The sequence below is a fragment of the Oryx dammah genome, unplaced genomic scaffold, assembly GCF_014754425.2.
Source record: "Oryx dammah isolate SB20612 unplaced genomic scaffold, SCBI_Odam_1.1 HiC_scaffold_25, whole genome shotgun sequence".
Classification (NCBI taxonomy): Eukaryota; Metazoa; Chordata; class Mammalia; order Artiodactyla; family Bovidae; genus Oryx; species Oryx dammah.
Genome location: NW_024070209.1, coordinates 13,131,433 through 13,146,541, shown reverse-complemented (window position 1 = coordinate 13,146,541; position 15,109 = coordinate 13,131,433). Strand labels below are relative to the sequence as shown.

Here is a 15,109-nt window from a genome sequence, read left to right as displayed (position 1 = left end):
CCTGCTTATCCCTAAGTAATAGGTTTACTTTTCTTGAATGCCTGTGAATGTATTCAAACAAGACAGTCACAGCCTATTGCCGGAACCAGGCATCAACCTGCTGCTGCTGCTGCTGCTGCTAAGTCGCTTCAGTCGTGTCCAACTCTGTGTGACCCCATGGACTACAGCCTACCAGGCTCCTCTGTCCATAGGATTTTCCAGGCAAGAGTACTGAGTGGGGTGCCATTGCCTTCTCTAGGTATCAACCTACATTCTCAAAGCTGCAAAGCTTATCTCCCACATGTGATTGTTCACTCCCATGGGGTCCTGTGTGATGTCCTCCTCCCCCAGGCTGTAAGTATTAGTAGTAAGTGAGAGCAAACTGCTCTCACTCTCATTTTTCCAGGGTTGGTTGTCATGTGTTCAGTCATGCCCTTAACCCTAAAATGGGCATCCCAACTTCACGAATAGGGCGATTAAGAAGGAAATTAAAACAAGCGCCCAGTAGTAGATTTGAGTAGGCAAAGCAGCACAGTTTAAAATAGTTAATTGAGATTTTCCCATCAGAGGAGAAGGAAGGAAAAAAAAACATATAAAATTTTTAAAAAGAACAAACCCTAAGAGGTATGTGGGACAGTATCAGACATACCAATATATTACAGGAATCCCAGAGAGAGAGAAAAGAGGAAATACAAAAGAAGGACATTTTGAAGAAATAATATACAAAAACTTTTCCAGATTTGGTGAAAGACATAAAATTACACATCCAAAAAGTTTAATGAATTCCAAGCAGTATAAAAGAGGTCACTGGGAGACACAGTATAGTCATATTGTTAGAAGAGTAAGACAAATCTTGAGAACTTCCTTGTAGATTTCTCTCATCTACAGAAAGGAGGTGAGAGAGAAAGGACCTATCTTGTACAAGGATGCCTTAATAACAATGACAGCCAGTTTCTCTTCAGAAACCATCTTGGCTAGAAGACAGTGGGATGACTTGCTAATGTGCTAAAAGAAAAAAATGTCAACCAAGAATTCTGTGTCTGGTAAAACTATCCTTAAAAAGTGAAAGAGAGTCATATTCCTTCGACTGCCATTGCTGCCATCCCCAGGAAGATGGAAGGTGGGAGAGGAGCCTGTGTCACTTGTCACTCAAGTCCTCCAGTTGTCACCCCAAAGAGTTTAAGATAGCTCACCTATGCCAAGCTTGTTAGCGCTTCAACTCGGATCCAAAGTGGTTCCAGGGTTGCATCCAGGGCAGTGTCCACATCATCAGTATTCTCTTTGACTACAGAGAGCTCTACAGTATTTAATGGGGCCCAGAATGTGTGTGTCTCAGCTAATCCAGTGGGAGTTTCCACTGGGTTACTAGAAGCAATAAGCAAGTTGCTTATTTTGCTAGACTAGAGCAATAAGCAAAGACATAGCTACGTAGTTATAAAGATAACTGCAGCCAAATTTATTGACACAGTGCTGCAACAGAAGGGAGATCTGGTTCTGGTGCTGGTATTGAAACAGTCTTTGGTGGCCTTACCATTCGATATGACAGAAACACTTCATGAAAGAAAAACAGTTCTCATATGCTACTCTTGGATTTGCCTTGTCTGAAGCACTGGATCTCTTTTGTTTGGTGGTTGCTTTCTTGATTTTTTTTTTTTTTTTTGCCTTGTAACAGAAACTACTGCTTAAAATGTTTTCATTTGTATGAATTACAGATGTAATTGTGTATGTTACTGTGACTCTGAAAACTATAGTTTTGGTGTTGTGGAATTGTATGTTATTTCCAAAGTCATTTTATTGAAGGTAAAAACAAAAGACAAATGAAGGAGAAATGAAGATATTCCCAGATAAACAAAAACCAAGAGAATTAGTTATTAGTAGACCTTCTTCATAAGAAATGATAATGAAAGTCCTTCAAGATGAAATGAAAGAGCACTAGACAGTAACTCAAAACTATATGAAGAAATAAAGAAAAATACTAGAAGTATTGACAAAGGTAAATGTAAAAGTTAATATTATTGCAAGTTTGGTTTGTAAACTTTTCTTCCTATATGATTTAAAAAGTAAACCTATGGTGTAAAGTAATAACTATAAATCTATATTAATGGGCATGCATTGTATAAAGATGTAGTTGGTGACAATAACAACATAAGGAGGGTGGAGCTGTAAAGAAATAATTTTTTAATATAATCAACATCGAATTGGTAGAAAGTCTATTTTATCTAATACTAATATTGCCTCTTCAGCTTTTTATTACTGGTATTTGCTTCATATTTGTTTCCCATTCTTTTACTTTCAACCTAATTGTTTCAGTGAGTCTGTAGTGTGTGTCCTGTAGACAGCATATACTTGGAGATACATTTTTATCTGTTTTGATTATCTCTGCCTTTTGATTGGATTCTTTAATCCATTCACATATAATATTATTTATATGATGGATTTATGTCTATTTTACTTTTAGTTTTCTATTAGTCTCATAACTTTCCCCCTTCTGTTCCTCCTTTATTGCTTTGTTTTGTATTATGTAGTTGTTTTTCTAGTGTAACATCTTAATTCTTTTAATAATCTTTTTCTTTATATAGATTGTTTTGAATTATTTTCTTAGTTCTTGCTCTAGGGTTTACCGTGTACATTTAGACTTTTCAGAGTCCATTCAGGTTTGTACAGACTTTGTAGTGATATTTAAAAGCATCATTCTTATAGAGTACTAGTGCCTTGCTCCCCTTTTCAGTGCTTTAAAAATAACATTATATATGTTACACGTGCCAAAATACAGTGTTATAAATATTCAGTTCAGTTCAGTTGCTGAGTTGTGTCCGACTCTTTGCAACCCCATGAATCACAGCACACCAGGCCTCCCTGTCCATCACCATCTCCCGGAGTTCACTCAGACTCAGGTCCATCGAGTCCGTGATGCCATCCAGCCATCTCATCCTCTGTTGTCCCCTTCCCCTGCCCCCAATCCCTCCCAGCATCAGGGTCTTTTCCAATGAGTCAACTCTTTGCATGAGGTGGCCAAAGTACTGGAGTTTCAGCTTTAGCATCATTCCTTCCAAAGAACACCCAGGACTGATCTTTAAAATGGACTGGTTGGATCTCCTTGCAGTCCAAGGGACTCTCAAGAGTCTTCTCCAACACCACAGTTCAAATGCATCAATTCTTCGGCGCTCAGCCTTCTTCACAGTCCAACTCTCGCATCCATACATGACCACTGGAAAAACCATAGCCTTGACTAGACAGACCTTTGTTGGCAAAGTAATGTCTCTGCTTTTGAATATGCTGTCTAGGTTGGTCATAACTTTTCTTCCAAGGAGTAAGCGTCTTTTAATTTCATGGCTGCAATCACCATCTGCAGTGATTTTGGAGCCCCCCAAAATAAAGTCTGATACTGTTTCCACTGTTTCCCCATCTATTTCCCATGAAGTGATAGGACCAGATGCCGTGATCTTCGTTTTCTGAATGTTGAGCTTTAAGCCAACTTTTTCACTCTCCTCTTTCACTTTCATCAAGAGGCTCTTCAGTTCTTTTTCACTTTCTGCCATAAGAGTGGTGTCATCTGCATATCTGAGGTGATTGATATTTCTCCTGGCAATCTTGATTCCAGCTTCTGCTTCATTCCAGCCTAGCATTTCTTATGATGTACTCTGCATAGAAGTTAAATAAGCAGGGTGACGATATACAGCCTTGACGTACTGCTTTTCCTATTTGGAACCAGTCTGTTGTTCCATGTCCAGTTCTAACTGTTGCTTCCTGACCTGCATACAGGTTTCTCAAGAGTCAGGTCAGGTGGTCTGGTATTCCCATCTCTTTCCACAGTTTATTGTGATCCACACAGTCAAAGGCTTTGGCATAGTCAATAAAGCAGAAATAGATGTTTTCCTGGAACTCTCTTGCTTTTTTGATGATCAAGCGGATGTTGGCAATTTGATCTCTGGTTCCTCTGCCTTTTCTAAAACCAGCTTGGACGTCTGGAAGTATGGTTGGAGGTTTGTGACATTGTACAGGAGACAGGGATCAAGACCATCCCCATGGAAAAGAAATGCAAAAAAGCAAAATGGCTGTCTGGAGAGGCCTTATAAATAGCCTTGAAAAGAAGAGAAGCGAAAAGCAAAGGAGAAAAGGAAAGCTATAGCATCTGAATGCAGAGTTCCAAAGAACAGCAAGAAAAGATAAGAAAGCCTTCTTCAGTGATCAATGCAAAGAACCCCTTTAGTTAACTTGTCATTTTAGTTATTGTACTTTTTTACCTCCACAATGTTAATGTAAGTTCTTTTTAAAAATTACTTCTCTCTGTTTGTTGACATTCTCTACTTGTTGCAACTTTGTCATACCCTTATTTACTTCTAGCATGGTTTTCTTCAGCTCTTTCAATATGTTTATAATGATTATTATGAAATCTTTTAAAATCCAATACCTGGGCCCTCTTGTAGCCAGTTTCTGTTGCCTATCTTTTTTCCTATGTAAGAGGCACACTGTCCTGTTTCTTTGTATGTCTTGTAATTTTTTTGTTGAAAATTAGAGCCTCTAGATAATATATTGTAGTGAATCTGGATACTGATTAGCCCTCTCCCCTGGGACTTGTTTGTTGCTATTTGTCTACTTAATTGTTTAGTGACTTAACTATTTTAGTGAAACCTATTGCCCCTGTAATGTTCAGACTCTGTACTTGCTCCTTAGAGGTTATAGCCTTCAATGTGCACAGATTGCTCTGCGATGACAGTGTTTCAGTAGGGCTCACTCTGTGTCTTTCCTTGATCTCTCTGTTAAGCTGTCTGCCCCTATTGGTATCACACCCAGATTTTAGGATGATTTTTCTGCTGTTTCTGTCTGTCCCCTGGGACAAATTTTTTTGTAGTTTGGTCCAGTTAAATTTGGCTTCCTTTACTAGGGTACTTTTTTGAGACTAGTCTCTTGACATGTTTTCTGTCCTTAGAAGGCTATTTTAGCTTTTTCTTTTGCTGGTTCTCTCTGTTAAACTTGCTGACCTAACAGTTTAGCTTGCTGTTATTATTGAAGCTATCAGACTTCCTTTTAGTTTCTTAACTCAATTTTTCCATTATTTTTGAGATAATAGAAAAATTGGCTTAGGCTTGAACTTGTCTATACTGTTTTAAATAAAGTCATTTCCTCTTAGCAGAGATTAATAGCTCTCTGTTGTTATGGCTGCCTTTCTGCCTGGGCAAGATTTCTGAGCCACTGTGCCAGAGCAGGTATTGGGCATAGTGGCCCACTTCTTTTGGAATGACAACCCTGCTTAAGAGCAGATCACTGGGTGGGGCGGTAGCCTCTGGTCTTCTTGGAGTTGAATCTCTGTCCTGCCAACAGCTTGAAGGAAAGGGAAAGTGTTACCACTCACTCACATCTGACTCTTCAGGACCCCATGGACTGTAACCCACCAGGTTGCTCTGTGCATGGAGTTGTCCAAGCAGGAATTGCCAAGTAGGTTGCCATTCCCTTCTCCAGGGGATCTTCCTGACCCAGGGATCCAACCCAGGTCTCCCACGTTGCAGGCAGATTCTTTACTGTTTGAGCCACCAGGGAAAGCCCACCAACAGCTTGGGACAAGGGCAGTTAGGGCCACAGTATCTTTGGCCTGCTTCATCTGGGATTGAGCCTCCAATTTATGTGTGTGGTCTAGGCTTAAGAAGGGAGCCCTAAATCTCTATGGTGCACTTGCCTAAAATTTATTCTCTGTAACACAGAGTTAGGAGGGAAAAGAAATGTTGGTGGCTCATCCTTCTGGGGGTGGGGGAAGCCATATCCCTTTGGAGTCAGGGGAAGAAGGAGGCCCATCTTGTCAGTACAACCTAGAGTAGAGTTTCTATCACATGAGCTTGATGGGAGTGACAAGTGAGTGGGTTATGGGTAAAGTGCCACAAACTTTCACTTCTTACCAAGAATTAGTAGATTTTCTTAAATGTTTCTTCATTTGCTATGTACCTTTAGGGCAATTTAGAAAGAATTTAAATTATTGTTTTTAAAAATAATTTTCACCAGTATGTTTGGTTCACTGGGGAGTATGTCTATAGAATTCTTCATGCTTCCACTCTTGAAATGGATCTTTTTCTTGAGTTGCTTTTGTAGCTGGTATGTAGAATCTATACAGAGATGTGTGTGTGCGTGTATGTTGCTCAGTTATGTCCAACTCTTTGTGACCCCATGGGCTGTAGCCCACCAGGCTTCTCTATCCATGGAGTTCTCCAGGCAAATCCTGGAGTGGGTTGCCATACCCTTCTTCAGGGGATCTTCCCAACTAGGGAACTGAACCTGGGTCTCCCGCACTGCAGGCAGATTCTTTACTGGCAGAGCCAACAGGGAAGCCCACATGCAGAAGTATAGTGGTAAGTAATTCATAAGATGAAAATCCTGAAGGTAAAGGATTATTCTCATGTTTTGTGCATGAGGAAACTATTTCTTTGTATTGCTTAGAGTTCAAGTCAAAATTCTGTTATTTCTAAATCCCAGGTGTAAAATAAATAAATCCCGGGTGCTTGTTCACTAACCAATATGCTTTTGATTTGTATTTTTAATGAATTGAGACCCTAATCTTCAGATAACAAAGGCATTTGTTATGTACTGCTACATAAAAAATTTCCCTAAAACCTAATGGCTCAAAACAAAAATATACTTTTATTTTTAATCCTTACCATTTCTTTGGGTCAGGAATTCATAGCTGGGCAGTTCCTCCTTAGAGTCCGTCATGAAGTTGCTTTCATGATGTTGATTTAAGCTGTAGTCATTTATGCTTCACTGAGGCTGGGGGTTCTGTCTCCCAAGTGGCTGCCTGAAACGGCTGCCAATTTGGTGGTAAGTTGTTGTCTGGAAGCTTTAATTTCTCTCCTTATGGACTTCTCTGGCTTTCCCTAGTGTGATGAGTAATCCAAGGAGAGAAGGGAGAGTCAGTCAGAGTTTACCCTTTTCATGGCCTAGCCTTGCAAGTCACATAGCTTCACTTGTACCACATTCTGTTCATTAGAAACAATCTGGTAAATCTAACCTTCCTTCAGAGGAAATGGAATTGGGCTCCCCTTTGTGAAGTGAGAGGCTTCCCTGGTGGTTCAGAGGTTAAAGCATCTGCCTGGAATGCAGGAGACCCAGGTTTGATCCCTGGGTTGGGAAGATCCCCTGGAGAAGGAAATGGCAACCCACTCCAGTACTCTTGCCTGGAGAATCCCATGGAGGGAGGAGCCTGGTAGGCTACAGTCCATGGGGTCACAAGGAGTCGGACATGACTGAGTGACTTCACTTGTGAAGTGAAATGTATCAAAGAATTTGTGGACTGATTTAGAAACCACCTTAAGAAGAGGCAAACAGATTTCAGTCACCATTGCACTAGCTATGATGAAAACTCAGAAAAATAACTAGTTTTCTTGAGTTACTTTCTACAGTTCTCTATATATTATACTTGGATACACAACTTACAGTCTGGCATAAATCCTACAAAATTCAAGTATCAGTAAGAACTATGTTTTCTCAATGTTTATGTTCTGTTGCAGGACCTGAAATGGTGTGGGATTTCTCAAATTTTCATCATGGCCCCTTGTCTATCCCAGTAGTTAGATTTGGATTCTAAAGACAATGGTTGCCCCCAAATTCTGTTAGGATAGTTGCAATTGAGATGAAATGGCGATGAGATTCTTTGTCATTGAAACAAAGCCCCATTTATGTTAACAAATCACAGGATATGTTTGTGATGACTATTCTTTTTCTAATACGTTTAGGCATTGAGCTGTGACTGTGCTGAACAGGCAGAAGCTGAGCTCTGGATAGAGCTGCTCTGTACTTGTCTGACCAGTCAGAAAACAGAGTGGGTAAAAGAAGAGGATGGGGAATTGTAAAATAGAGTGTAGGTGAGAAGAGGATATGGGGTAGGATAGCTTTTTTTCTGATATTAGACATTTTTAGATGGGAATGAGAATATCTGTAAGTGGTCCAAGGAGACTAGATGACATGAAATCCTGGAGTAGCATGAATATAGTAAGTAGACTCTAAAGAGCCTGGCAGGCTACAGTCCATGGGGTCACAAAGGAGTCAGACATGACTTAGAGACTAAACAACAATAAGATTAAAAAAATATTTTGCCATGAATATTGATGAGCATCCTTCAGTTTATAGGAGATTTCCAGACTCACATCTTAATAGACAAGTCCCCTCCCTTAAAAGAGATTGAAACGCAATGAGTTTAGTATCAGAGCAGGGACTAGAAAGATCAGTTCCTAATCTAGTGTTTTATTCAGTGTTTTTATATTGTTGCATTATCTGGTTCCTTGATACCTCTCCGCCTTCAATCTCCCTTACATCCTGTCACCTCAGCTGAGCTGGCTTTTTATTCCTCCAACACACCCAACATGCTCTCTCCTTTTTAGGGAGGACCTCTCTGGTTACCTTATTGAAAGCATTACCCAGCCCTTGCTTCATCATTTTCCTTATTTGCCTTATTTTCCTTTAAAGAGGTGATTACAGTTAAATGAGATCAGATGGGTGGGACCTTATCCATTATGACTGATGTTCTTTTAAGAAAAGGGAGAAACACCCAGAATGCACAGGCATAGAGAAAAGCGCACTTGAGGACCCAGCAAGAAGGTGGCCAACTTTCTTGTCCAAAGAGAGAAGCCTCAGGAGAAATCAAACCTGTCCACATCTTGATCTTGGACTTCCAGCCTCCAAAACAGTAAGAAAATAAGTTCTTGTTGTTTAAGTCATCCAGCCAGTGGTATTTTGTTATGGCAGCTCAAACCAGTATTCCTTGTTTCCCTCCACTCATCTCCTTAGTTATTCATGCTGTTGCAGCCTTGTTGGCCTTCTTGCTGTTTCTCAGATATGTCAAGCTGGCTTTCACCTCAATGAAACACCTCAGTGAAATGTAAAACACCTCAGTGTTTTACATTTACTCTGCTTGGAATGCTCTTCCTCCCACATATCTCTGCAGCTTATGCTTAATTCCCACACTTCAGTCAGGTTTCTGCTCTTCTTAATGATGCCATCCTATTTAAACTTTAGGCTCTGTCACCTCCTGGTTCCCTATGTCCTGATTTCTATGTTTGTTTTTCCTCATACCACTTATCACCATCTGACATGCTACATACTTACTTTATTGTCTGTCCCTCCCATTAAGGGTGGAGATGCCATGAGAGCAGGAGTCAGTGTTGCTTTCTGGTTTACCACTGATACTTTGGTACCCAGAGGGCTCCTGGCACAGAGTAGGCCTTTGAGTAATATTGGGTCCGTTGGTGGATGAACAAATGGCACTGGCCCGTAGGTAGGCAAAAAGATGGGTAGGATAGACTAGAGAGGCCATAAATCCATTTTCATATATAGGAATTTAATAATTTGTTGTCTTTTTTTTTAAAGGGAAGAAAGTGCAGAGAAGGGGGAAATGGTTGTTTACTTAATATTTGGAAACTTCAAGGTTGATGTAATACATTTGAAAGAAGACAAAGTTAGGTTGCTACTTTTTATCATACAAAGAATTCATCTTAGATTAATTGAATGTCTAAATGTAAAAAAGTTATAAAATTGTAAGCAAAAATATAGAAATTTTAGAAGAATTTTTGGATAATTTCTGTGTGTATATGCTTTGGGTTGGGTGGGGTGGTGAGATGAGGCTTCTTAGACCAAAAGCAAACAATTAACAAACAAAATGCCCACACCATTTAGAAGTCATAACAGAATAAGTGACAAATTTGATTACATTTAAATTTTATAATGGCAAAAGACACTAAGAAATAAAAATTGTCAATGAGGAACCAATTGCAACATATTTGACAAAGGGTTATATTCCTTGTATACAAGCACCATCTCTTCATAAAAGAGACAGTCAGCTCATTAGAAATACAAAGTATATTAAAGGGCTTTTTAAAAAAAAACTTATCAGGATCATTCATCCTTTCATCAGATATACACTGATTTTCTACTGTGTGCCAAGTATCATTCTAGGTATTAAGAGATAAAGCAGTAAAAAAATCAGACAAATGTCCCTGACATCATAGAGCTCATGTTCTAGTGGAGGGAGATAGGTAGGAAATAATGAGATAAACTACATGGTATAGAAGGTGATAAGTGCTATAGAAATAAAGCCATGTAAGGGAGCAACATAAAGGAAATGAATATAAGAAGAGTTTAGTGTACCCAACTCTAGGGAAATAAATTAGAAAACTTAGATGGAATGGATGCTTTTTCTAGGAGAATGTAAATTACAAGAATGATTGTGGAGGCAGGAGAGAAATTCTAGTCAAATTATTATATGTCATAAAATATCTAGAGAAAGTTGTTTAAGAGCAACCCCTAGAAAAAGTGCCAGAAGAGCTATTTCAAAGGTGAATTCTACCAAGGTTAAAGAGCAGACAGGACCATTGATTTTTAAACTATTTTAGAGTTTAGAGAAAGAAGTGAGGTTGTAGAGAATGATCATTTGTTAACATATTTAATAACAATGGGAATTCATATAAGTTTTTTGAAAACTGTTGTGTTGGTATCTAGTGAAATTAAATTATCTATCTCCTTTAATCTGGCTGCCTCACTATTGGGATTCTTGCCTTTGGAAATAAAAAATATCAGTTGGTTAGGCTGTTTGTATAAAACAATGTAGTATCAACTTTAGTGTTCAACAGATTGAATTAATTGATGGGTGAGTTATACTATGAATATGTTATGCAACTATTTAAAAAAGAATTTATATGATTTACTTGGAGAAATGTCAATAATCAGGGAAGCAAACAGCAGGCTAAGGTGTAAATCTTTGGGAAAAAAAGAATGAAGAACATTTCCCATTACACACAAGTAACATGTTTGTGTTTGTTTATATGAATATAAAGAAATATATGAAAGGAAATAATCACACTTGAACCTTGATTATTTGGAGTTTTGGGAGAGCTTGGCATTTTCTTTGTTGTTTTTGGCTTGTTGCCTCTATCAAGATTTTTAGTTTGAAATGAATATCCAGTAAGATATTTTATAAAAGACTTTTCTTTCAGCATTTTCTATGCTAGCTTTAACGTGAATAAAAGAAGTACATCTGCTTGGGTACTAGGTAAAGCTGATGCTCGAAACAGGGTAGTTGATATTAATTTGGTGGTATCCAAAAGGCAGGATTTGTGAATTTGACCAGATTTTGCCAATGATTGAATTTTTTTGGTGGTATAGTAGAGTTACTTTGAGAAGTTCTCTCAACGCAAGGTTTTTAATTGGTAAAAGAAAGGTTAAAAATATTTACCACATTCAGTTCAATTCAGTTCAGTCGCTCAGTCGTCTCCGACTCTTTGTAACCCCATGAACTGCAGCAGCCCAGGCCTTCCGTCCATCACCAACTTCCAGAGTTCACTCAAACTCAGGCCATCCAGCCATCTCATCCTCTGTCGTCCCCTTCTCCTCCTGCCCCCAAACCCTCCCAGCATCAGAGTCTTTTCCAATGAGTCAACTCTTCGCATGAGGTGACCAAAGTACTGGAGTTTCAGCTTTAGCATCATTCCTTCCAAAGAACACCCAGGGCTGATCTTCAGAATGGACTGGTTGGATCTCCTTGCAGTCCAAGGGACTCTCAAGAGTCTTCTCCAACACCGCAGTTCAAAAGCATCTTTTACCAAATTAGGTAGGTATTTTTATTGTTTAACAACTCAAGAAAGGATCTTTAAAGTGTTAAGCTTTTAGCTCAATAAGATTTAATTGAATTCAGATTTCCTGACATTTTCAGTGGCTATGATATACCTCGATTATTGCAAGTCTATATCTATTTCTATAACTATATAGAAGATAAAAGGCAGGCAAAGCATTACCATATGCAATGCTAGATGAGTACTATTTATTTTAATGTATTATTGAAGGCAAAAATGATCAGGGAAGACTTCATGGAGGAGGTGAGACAATGCAGGTCTTACATATGCTCGTGATTTGGACAGGACAGTATTGGACAGGCACGGAACCGCAGAGGCACTGATACCGGTGCCGGAGTTTTGCCAGGGACGCCTGAGAGTACCACACGCGAGAGCGCCCCCTTCCGGAACTAAGTTCCTCGGGTCGGTTTCTCGTGTCTACGGGAGAATCCTGTGCCGCGGTACGCAGGCGCGGGCAGCAGATGGGGGCTCGCCAAGGCTCGCCAGACGCGCATGCGTGCGGCTCTCTGGAGGCGGTAGCTTCTTCGGCGTCGAGACTGGAGGCTGAGTGCTAAACTGTGGGGCGCAAATGGGATCCGGCGGTTAGTCGGGTAGGCATAGGTAGGACGGCTGCCTTGTGGGGAACAGGGGGCTGGAAGGCGGGAGCCCAAAGCCTGGGGGTCCTGAGCCTTTCCTCTACGATCCAGGCCGACTATTGTATCTGTGTCGCAGCGACTGCGCACAAAATGGCGGCGGGCTGACGGCGGGGGCGGGAGGAGATTGGGGGACCCCCGGGATGGGAAGGGAGCTTGGCTCCCCAGTCACAGCGTCGGTTCACCGCACTGCTCCGGAGGGTCAGGTCGGGCACCGGGGCTAGGACCCTGCTTCAGAAAGAGCCGCCTGGCGCCTTTGCACTGGGCGGAGGAACGAAAACAGCCCTCCGGCAAGGCCGTGGCTGCCCCTTCCCCATCGGCGCAGGGCCGGCCGGGCCGCGCCAGGCCTGACAGGAGGAAGCGGTGGTGAGGGAGCTTCGCGGAGGGAGGAACCATTCCCGTCGGGCCCGGAGGAGAGGCAGCGGAGCTCGAGCTGAGCCCATTAGCGAGCGACATTGTATAAGGAGCGTGGAGGAGAAGAACGTGCTTGTGTTCGGGGCCGGGGAAGGGGGAGCTGAGGGGAAGGGGGGAACGTACGATGTAGCGGCTTTGGCTGGTCCGGGTTTCCTCTGCCTGCTTTGTGCGGGAATGAAAGCAAAGAGAATGTCGTCTCTGTGTGGGATACGAAGGGCTCATGAACTGCTCTGATACTTATTTCCAGATTTCTCAGAGGAATCGAGAATGTGGATCGCTAGTGATTCCTAGCTTGGGCCCGTTCTATTCAAGTTGGGGGGAGAACGTGTACCACATACAAGAATCCTTGAGGACAGCTGAAACAGATCTTCTGTTGAGATAACCGAATGAGGGAGACTTCTATTTTTACAAGATCTTTAATTGAACTAGACAGTGAAGGCTGCCTCAGGCTATTTCCTCTTAATCTTAAAATTTGCTCCTAGGCGAAATTTTGCGGGGGGAGGGGGGGCGTGGAATAGTATTTTAATCTGGAGGAGTTCTGAAAAAAAATTTGTTATCGGGATCCGGCGACTTAATGTTGGCTTAGCAAACAAAAATTTTTTTTATTTGTTGTAAAGGGTTAATGTATTTTTCAGGGATGTATTAAAATTGATAAACTGAAAAAAACTTACAAAAATGAGTTTAATGAAATTTATACAGAAAAATGAACGCATAATTTACATTATTTCAACATAGCTTTAAATATTGTTGATGAGGTATTCTAGGCTTAGTGGGCTTATGTTGTATTCTTTTTTTCTTTTTGGCAACATTTCATATACACTTTATTTTGTATTCCCATACTTTGTAATATACACTTTTAAATAATTATGTAATATACACTTTAAAATAATACATAATATACATATTTTATGTAATAGACAATATACACTTTTTAATAATTAAAAATTAACACGTTAATACACTAAAATATGCTGGACGATTCCCTTGATTGGTTGTTGAAACCAAGTGAGGGAAAGATAAAACAGTTGGAAGAAATCACACAATCTCATCCGTTTTTATTACTAGCTTTATGTCACACATATCTGTTACCTTAAGTATTGGTTATATTTTAGTTTTGTAACTGTAGTGTGTGGTTTTGTTATGGAAGGTGTATACAGCAGATACTCAGGTTTTAAAAATGCTTCTTAGAATCAGTGATCACTTTGTATTTCATGGCTGTCTTAAAGGTTTTCTCTTGGGTGCTCTTAAGAAGGTCATCTCTGGAAATTTTGTTTTTATGTAGTGAAAGAAAATGAGAGACAAATAGTTTAGTGGAAAGAGAATAGGCTTTGGAATCAGAAGATTTGGCTTCGAATCCCAGTTTTCCTCTTACTGTCTGAGTGAGATGTGGGGTAAGTTATTTTAGTCTTCCTGAACTTTTATTTCTTTGTCTGTAAAGTGGTAATAATACTGCTTCCTGCCTGGAATTATTGTGAGGGAGAAAATGTGTGAAAAGCCCCTATCCTTGGACGCATAAGTAGGTGCTTAATAAATGTTAGTTGTTACTACTGCAAATTTTTAAGTGCTTTGGAAGCATCTTTTCATAGAAAATTGTAACCTGCGGATAGTCCCTCTTAATAAAAGAAGAGGCTTAAAGAATGTAGGTTAAATTGATGGAATTTTGGAGCTGAAAGATCATCTAATCTTTCATTAAAATACTTTGTTCATCTATAAACTTTATGTATACCTCTAGAAGCACGTATCAAAATTGTAACCATTTATTTATATGATTGTTATGCTCATCTTTGTATCTGTCTCAATGCCTAGTTTGTGTTAGACACTCACAGGTCGGGTGAATGAATTCAGCTGATGGTTGCCAGAGTCTGGGTAAGAACACAGGCTTTGGGATCCAAATCATGCTCTGTCTCCTATGACTTAATGTATACTGATCAGGGTTTGGAAAAAAAATCTGTCCAAATGATTAATAAAATGCTTTATATACTGAGAAATAATGCTTCTAGTCTGGGTACCCAGTAACATATTTTGTGCTGTTCTGCAAGTAAACAAGCCACTGAATGTTGAAATCAAGTGGTTTAGAGATCCTCCAAACTGAAAGTAATTACACTTGTGGCTAAAGCCAGTAAGCCCTCTTTATATTTAACTTTACTTACTCTTTCACTGCTTCAACTTATTTATTTACTGTAGTCTGAAATTTGTGATTGAAATGAAAATGAGAGGAAGATAGGTATATGGAAAATAAGAGTAATGGAAAGGAAAAAACCATGGTAGGGAAAAGGTAAGGTATAAAATAAAACACAGCTCTAATGATCAGTGAAAATCAAGAGTAATGGTTTTGTATTGAAAAGAGAAAAAAAGTTCAGGGAGTATAGGAGAAGGAGTTTTTAAGGTGTGTATTTTGATATTTCTTAGTGCTACCTTGGGATACTTACGTTTTGGATTATTTTTCAACTCTTGAGCCCCTTAAATACCAAAATATAT

The 15,109-nt window shown here is 39.8% G+C and overlaps 1 protein-coding gene across 3 annotated transcripts in view; it reads left to right on the top strand.

Annotated features, from left to right (window-relative positions):
- Nucleotides 1-12,049: 12,049 nt before the first annotated feature.
- ZNF638 (zinc finger protein 638) overlaps nt 12,050-15,109 on the top strand; it is an 85,653-nt gene continuing 82,593 nt past the window's right edge. For 2 of the 3 annotated variants that reach the window (XM_040223971.1, XM_040223969.1), the window contains exon 1: nt 12,050-12,175. The gene's annotated coding sequence lies outside the window, so the exon portion shown is untranslated. Of the gene's footprint in view, nt 12,186-15,109 lie in introns of all 3 variants that reach the window. The other variant, XM_040223970.1, reaches the window with a different exon arrangement.